The 7,451-nt window shown below is 35.9% G+C and overlaps 1 pseudogene; it reads right to left on the bottom strand.

Moving 5' to 3' along the window:
- Positions 1 to 3,909: 3,909 nt before the first annotated feature.
- LOC145575604 (splicing factor SF3a60 homolog pseudogene) lies at positions 3,910 to 5,206 on the bottom strand (annotated as a pseudogene).
- Positions 5,207 to 7,451: the final 2,245 nt, after the last annotated feature.

The following is a 7,451-nucleotide window of genomic DNA, read 5'->3' as shown; positions in this document are numbered from 1 at the left end:
ATAATAGAATCAACATTAATATTGAAAGCAATTTAACAATAAATTGTTAGTCAAATCAAATATAAATTAATCTAATTATGATACTAGCAATATTAAAATAAAGTAAGTAATTAAAATAATTAATTACTCACATTTCGCGCGCTCCTTTAAATTGCTACATCATGAATAAATTGTTAGTAATTTCAATAAAAATATAAATCAAATTGAAATAAAATTAAATTAAAATTAGAGTTGATTTGGTCCAAACCCTCAGTTAATTCTACCTTTTCACGCCTTGGTTTAAGGACAGAACCTTGGGTCAAGTATGGACTCCTTGGAGTGCTTAGGGAAAGGAATGATGTAGATAGAAATATAAGTTTAAGGCTTAGAGTATGAGAGAGAGAGAGAGAGAAGAGAATGATTTTTTTGGTGTAGAAGAAAGGAAGAGAGAATGATTTGGTGATCAAGCTTGTTGACAATTGAAAAAGGGATGATATGACCTCTATTTATAATGAAAAAAGAAGGGTCGAAGAATCAAGAAAAGATCGAATTCGAATCGGAATAAAACTCTTACGATAGACAGCAGTTTTTGCGGTTTTTGTTTTTATCATATCTTTTGATCTAGAAATCGAAATAAGATAAATAATATGTCGTAGGAAAGCTCTTGAAATCTACTTTCTAATCCAATTAGAATCAGATTAAAATATTTTGTATAATAAAATATACGGCCAAAATAGTGGGACGGTGTCAGTTTTGGATAAAGTTTGGTATTTCAATCATATCTTTTTCGTTATACCTCGGAATGAATATTATAATATATCATTGGAAATTGGAAATATAATTTCAAGGGCTATCCAACTATATAATATTTGGATAAAAAATATGAGGCACAAAAATAATATCTGAATATCTTTAAACGTCTTTCAATTCGAATAGAATTAGGAGTTTCAAAAAGAGCAGTTTTATTCAATTTCAAACTCTTTAATCTTATCTTTTCATAAAGGATAATTAGATCTTTTAGAAACTTATAGAAGCTTCCAATTTATCCTAATTGTTTTAGGAATGGGATTAAATCCTTTGGACCCTCCACATGATCATTGGGTCGTAGGTAAGGTGGGCTTATGTTCGGTTTAGGCTCAGTTTAATATTTTGGCCATAACTTATTCGTTATAACTCGGATGTGGGCTTATAATATATCATTGGAAATCTCTTTTCAAGCCCCATCCAACTATTTAACAATTGGACCCATATTATGGACTGAATTAAACTGGTCTAAACGTTTTTATAAAAGGACACGAAATGAATGATTTTAAGGGATACGAAATGAATTATTTTGGGTTTAAAGGCACGAAAAGAGGAAAATAATTTATGGTTTGGGGAAATGGGCTACGAATTGGGTTGGTTTATGAAATGGAAATATGGATTTAATCACTCCAAGATTAAATACTCAACCCGACCAATAATGGCGGTGAAAGGTTGTTCATCATCGGGTTTGGTATTGGAAGACATTTTTAGGTGTCTACAATATCACACATATATTTTCCGATATCTCATATCTCTAACACCCTCCCACAATCGTAACGGCAGTAACACGAACGTTGCGATTGAAAATTGCTCACTTTGTTGAAGTCGATCGAGTTGCAATACTCTGTTGATGTCGCCTTCATCAATTTTTCACTTTGTTGAAGTCGATCGAGATGCATTACTCTGTTGATGTCGCCTTCAATTTTTTTTCTTCTTTTAGAATGATGAGAACGTCATCTTTTCGAACCCATCAATCATCAAACAAACAGGAACGTCGTTTTTTTCGAACCTGCAAATATAACAAGTTTGGTTTTTCTAGAGCAAAATCGAGCTCGAATCAAATATTGGTCTTTCAGAGTTTACTACACTCAAATCTCTTATTGGTCTTTCAGAGTAAACTACACTCAAATATCTTATTGGTCTTTCAGGGTAAACTCACTCAAATCCAAAGGAGCAAAAATCATGCTCAAATCAAGTCACAAACCTTGTCTCACGGCACAAGGAGAACTAAATATATCTTGTATCACCACACAAGAGAGCCGAAAACTTTTTTTTTTTTTAAATCTATCTTCATCTTTGAGAGTCAAAGAGTAAAAATACTATTATTTTTGGTTAATGGTTTATCCCACCGGTAGGTTTAATTATCTAACCCACCGGCAGGGGAGGATTTTTGTGAACACTCCCAAGATCTAACCTGCTCTTGATACCATGACAAATTAGGGGAAAGAGTGAATAGAATGGCTTTGTATTACTTGATTATTATTCATCAATAGGTTGAATATTTATACAAAACCTACACTCATAAGATAGGAAACAATCTTCCTAAAAGATATACCATATATCCTAATGATATATTCACTAAATATTATCTTAACATAAATAAATCTAAATATATTATTCTCATAATAAGATACATACGGAAAATATATTACACATATATTTTCCGATATCTCATATCTCTAACAATTTTCGATTGTCATTGCAGGCTTCTACATGAGAAGGAAACAAGGGTGAAAGGAGGCATATCCAGATGACAGGCCTTCCTCCCACTTACCTGTTCATTATAACCACTAGTTTTTCTTGGCTCTGTTGGTTTGCTCCAAAATCTGTTCTAGTTAATCTGTTCTTGAGAAGAAGGGGGTAATAAGGCCCAGCCTACGCCAAAATTTAGGGAGGAAATTAGCAGATGTCAGCTTTCATGTTTCAGTTGATTCTGTTGGTGTGCTACATGTGGTGGCTCAGAAAACAAAGGCTTTTCTTACTCCAATTGAGACAGTTTGGGTTGAGGGTCATGGTTTTCTGAGTTGGTCGACTTTGATAATAGAGAGTGCGGGTTAGAATGTATCGTCAGTGAGCCTTGCTCTGAGGCTTGAGCTGCAGGGCAACAGGCTGCAAAGAAGGCGGTCTAGTAATTGGTTACAATATACAATCTTGAGTATGTTGTACCTTCTACTCTGTGACCTTTGAACTGTAATATTGCAGACATGGTTGCAGTGATGCTTTTTGTGGAAGAACAGCCACGGTCTGTTGTAACTATGCATGGTCGACATCTTGTCCGTGAAGTTGTGGTCACTGACCCCGGGTATTTAAACACCAAAGAAGATCCCACTCTACTTAATGCACTTTATTTTAGCCATGAATGATCATACGGGAAGAGATTGTGAATGCTTAAGTAATTGGGCTGAAACTTTTAATGTTGTTGGATTTATTTCACTTGCAGTTAACACTCGCAGAAGTCTGTAGCATAAAAAACACTGTAAGTATTAATAGCCTTTGGGTTATTATCCGTACCCTAAAAGCATTTACATGTTCATGGTTACAAACTGCATCTCAATGAATATTATGGAAACTGTAGTTATCTCATAACACTAAAATACACTTAAATTAAAGGTAAATCCTAGATATTTTTCAATCTATTAATAAGTTACTATAGCAAATATCCTCTTCTTAATTGATTCCTTTGCTGAAGTAGTGTCAGCTATCTGCCTTGTCATGAATGTTTGCTTCACTTGTGCTTCAACACAGTTTCCCTGTATTCATATACTGCACATTGTTATACTACGTATGTTTCTTAGAAGTCGTCTAATCTATTGCATTATTGACTTATTGTTCATATTTCAGTCAATTTTCGCCTTAATTAGCAAAAATAGAAATATGACTATTGTCCAGGATCTCATCTTTTCTAATCAAGTGTCCTACAACTTTTGCGTTCATTATTTGCTAAGATGCAATAATATTAGGTAATTAAAGGCGTAACCTATGTTGATAGAAGAAAAGAACTTGATTCAAAGGTATCAATTGATTGGAAATCATGCAACATAAGAACAAGATTGAGTACATGCAAACATAAGTAGCTAAGTTCAGATTCAAGCTAATACAAAAATAAAAATAGTAAGAGTAATTGATCTAAACTTGAATTAGACCCTGCCTAACAAGATCATTGTAGGTCTTCTTGTTGTAAACGTTACCCTCTGCATCCTCGTATTCCTCGAGTGCATCAGGCTGCCACAATGACAACCCTTTCCTCAGCTGAATCTGCTGCCACAGCTCCTTGGCATCATCGATTCGAGTGATCTCATGAAAGCTCTTGGTATTGGGTATACCCAAGCAACTCATCCCATGCTGATGACGCGCTCCATGGAAGCGGTTTTCAAAAGCCCTTCGGCCCTTGTAGGTGAAGTTGCCACATATCTCACACTTAAATTCTTGGTTAAGGCCGTGAAGCTTGTAGAGCCAGTAAGGTATAGGCTTCCCATCCCAACCCAGTGGCAATTTAAGCGGATTACAATCTGTTTTGTCGTCGTAGTCCTCTTCTGCATCATCACTTCCTATGTCATGTACGAGTTTCTCATGATCAGCATCACGATCACGAGCTAACTCATCGAAAATCATCCCCTGCCTGTTCCTAACACGTTCTCTAGTCCGCTCAAGAACGTCTTTGAGAAGCTCACACAACTTGTTTACTTTGGCTTCAATCAGTGCAGTTTCCTTACAGCAGTAGTAGTCATGTTCCCCTAGGCCTTTTTCCTTCTTAAAGTGCTTTCGGTCAAGCTTCTCTAGAGGCGTATTCTTCACAAGAAGAAGTCTCTCCGCTCTTTGGTAGACAGTACCACCAGATTTGAGCCCCAAAGTGTTCAATGCCTCATTAAGCTTCATCGGTCCCAACTCAATTAGACTCTCAACCGTGTCATATGCATCAAACTGCTCGATAACATCATCGACAGTACGTTGTCCTAGGCCGCTTTTTTCCTCTTTCAACTGTCCAACGCGCCTCAAATTCAGATTCCACGCTCTTAAACACCCTGTCTAGGAACATCAGGGGCTTCGTACGATCCAAGAAAGACATCAAGTACGAGAGCACACCCTCCATATACTCCTTGTATTGTGCAGTTGCCTTGTATTTGGAAGGAATCATATCAATTGTTGGAAAATTATCAAGATAAACCACATAATTGATAGGGTGACCGAATTTAGAATTAATATACCTGTTGTAACACTCGTGTAAATCGACATATTGTCCGAAACATTCTTCACCACTGAAGGGTATCTCCATGTTTTGTAAATTAGCCAGCATCTGCTCGTACTGCTCTCCATCACGGACCACCGTAGAAGCCGCCTCGGGGTTTCGACGGCCGGATTCTCGTATCATTTTTAACATGTCATAAAACACGTCAAACACCTTACTATTATTGTAAACATCCATGTTACCAGATAAAATTTGCCTCTCAAATTTGACTCAATTTTTAATTTTTTGTTTCAAATCAAACAAGTTTCAATTCTCTCGTAAACTAATACTCGTACAAGCTAATCACATATATGTTTTTTTGAAACAAAGCTAATCACATGTATTTATATTATTACCGATCTGAGAAACCGACCTAAAATTGGTTTTAGAAACCGACCTAATCACATATACTTGATCATCAAGGAAGGATATTTGAATTCTATTCTGAATTGGAGTATGCATCACCGACTCTTATAACGGCTACTTAAATTTTAGATTTTTGCAAAATTTATATTTTTGGTAAATTTTACCTAAGCTCCTAAAAAAAATAAAAAATAAAAAAAAAAAAAAAAAAAAAAAAAACAGGTAGGTAATTAAAAAAACACACACACAAGAAGCAAATTACTACGTATATTTATAATCATTAGTGAAACAACTGTGTTTGGATAAGCTTGAATAGCAAACTAACCAACCAAATGACAAAAGAAAAAGGGAGGCAATAAAAAAACCACAAGAACGAAATGGTGGGGATTATAATACTTTTGGAGGAAAAAAAAAATTTCAATTTAGTATAGTTCTAGACCTGGCAAATGGGTCATTTGGGTCGGGTCTGGGTCAGATCACTTTCGGGTCAGGTCATTTCGGGTCAGCTAATATTCGGGTCGGGTTTGGGTCAGGTCGGGTTGATTTGGGTTTCGGGTCAACTTCAGGTTAGGTATCGAGTCCAGTTCGGGTCGGGTCAATTTCGGGTCGGGATAATTTCGGGTCAAATATATTCGGGTCAGGTCAAAATCTGGTCGGGTCATGATCAGGTTGTTTCATTTGTAAATCAATCTCAAATCAATAATTTTATACGGAGTATATAGTTTGTTATTGTTATAATAAAAACTATCAATTCAATTTATGAGCTTAGCTACAGTTGAAGATGAACAATTTGAGTTATTTTTGGTACAAGACATTTTAAGTTCAATTATAAGGTAATTTTAGTTCGGGACATTTCGGGTACCGGGTCTGTTCGGGTCAATTCGGGTATCGGGTCTGTCCGGTCAAACACTTCGGGTCAATTTCGGGTCAGGTCTTTGGATCGGGTCAATTCAGGTGTCGGGTCAGGATCGAGTCAACTCCATTTTCGGGTCGGGTCAATTTCGAATTTCGGGTCTTTTTTGGGTCAATTTCGGGTCATGGGTCGGGTCATTTGAATCGGGTCAACGAGTCCGGGTCAAGATTGTCAGGTCTAGTTCTATACATAGTGAAATATAGAATTTCAGAAATCAATTTCGCTGAAAGCACGCAAACCAGAAAACCGAAAATTTCAACTAAACATCCCAAAATACAATATACCTTTTCATCCATCAGGACCATATCAATATTATTTACTTCGGATGGATTGATAGATTTTCGAGATCTGTTGGAAATTCTTAATATAAAACAAGAGTGTTGGAAGAAAAATCAAGAGAGGAGAGAAAAACAAATGAAAGGGAATAGTCCCACATTAGTTGGGGGGAGTATTTTCGCCTTGCTTATATATTGGAGTGCTTTAACACTACTTAGTTCAGTGACTTGGAGGTGAGTGTTGTACCCCACACATATTCGCGCGCCGAGTTGGGTCGGGTCAGGCTCGGGCCTCGTGGACTATCAGTTACAATATTTGGGTTAATAATCCCTCTATCATAGGATCGAACTAGTATGTGTGATGCATGTAACAATATTCAAACATATGGGAGTATGAAAAAAATTTCAGAGGACTATTGTATTAGTAGTGTTGTCATTGTGTCACTATACAAGTACCAAACTACCAACTAAAATATCTAAGATTTTAACTCTATTTAACCCCATAAATTTATTATTATTATCTTTTTTTTATTAGCACATAGATGCACCATGCATAGCTACTTGTATTTAGCTCTATATGCAAAGCAATAATAATACTCGTACAGTCGTACGTGCAATAGACATATAGAATTCAATATTGATATATAGAACTATAGATCTATAATACAACTACTAAAGGTTATTAATTCCCTTGGTATGTTTGGGATGTTGGATTTCATTTCAAATTTTAGAATTGGAGCAAATGAAGTGTTTGGCAAACAAAATAATTTGCAATTGGATTTCATCCAAATCCACGACACTTGAAAACACTCTTTAGATTAGTAATTTCAAATTACTTTAGTATAGGTGTCATTTCAAATTTTGAGCTACATCTTGTCTCCAACCTTTTCTC

Source organism: Chenopodium album, chromosome 13, assembly GCF_948465745.1.
Source record: "Chenopodium album chromosome 13, dcCheAlbu1.1, whole genome shotgun sequence".
NCBI classification, from domain to species: Eukaryota; Viridiplantae; Streptophyta; class Magnoliopsida; order Caryophyllales; family Amaranthaceae; genus Chenopodium; species Chenopodium album.
The sequence above is the reverse complement of the archived record's forward strand: the minus strand, read 5'-3'. Positions and strand labels throughout refer to the sequence as shown.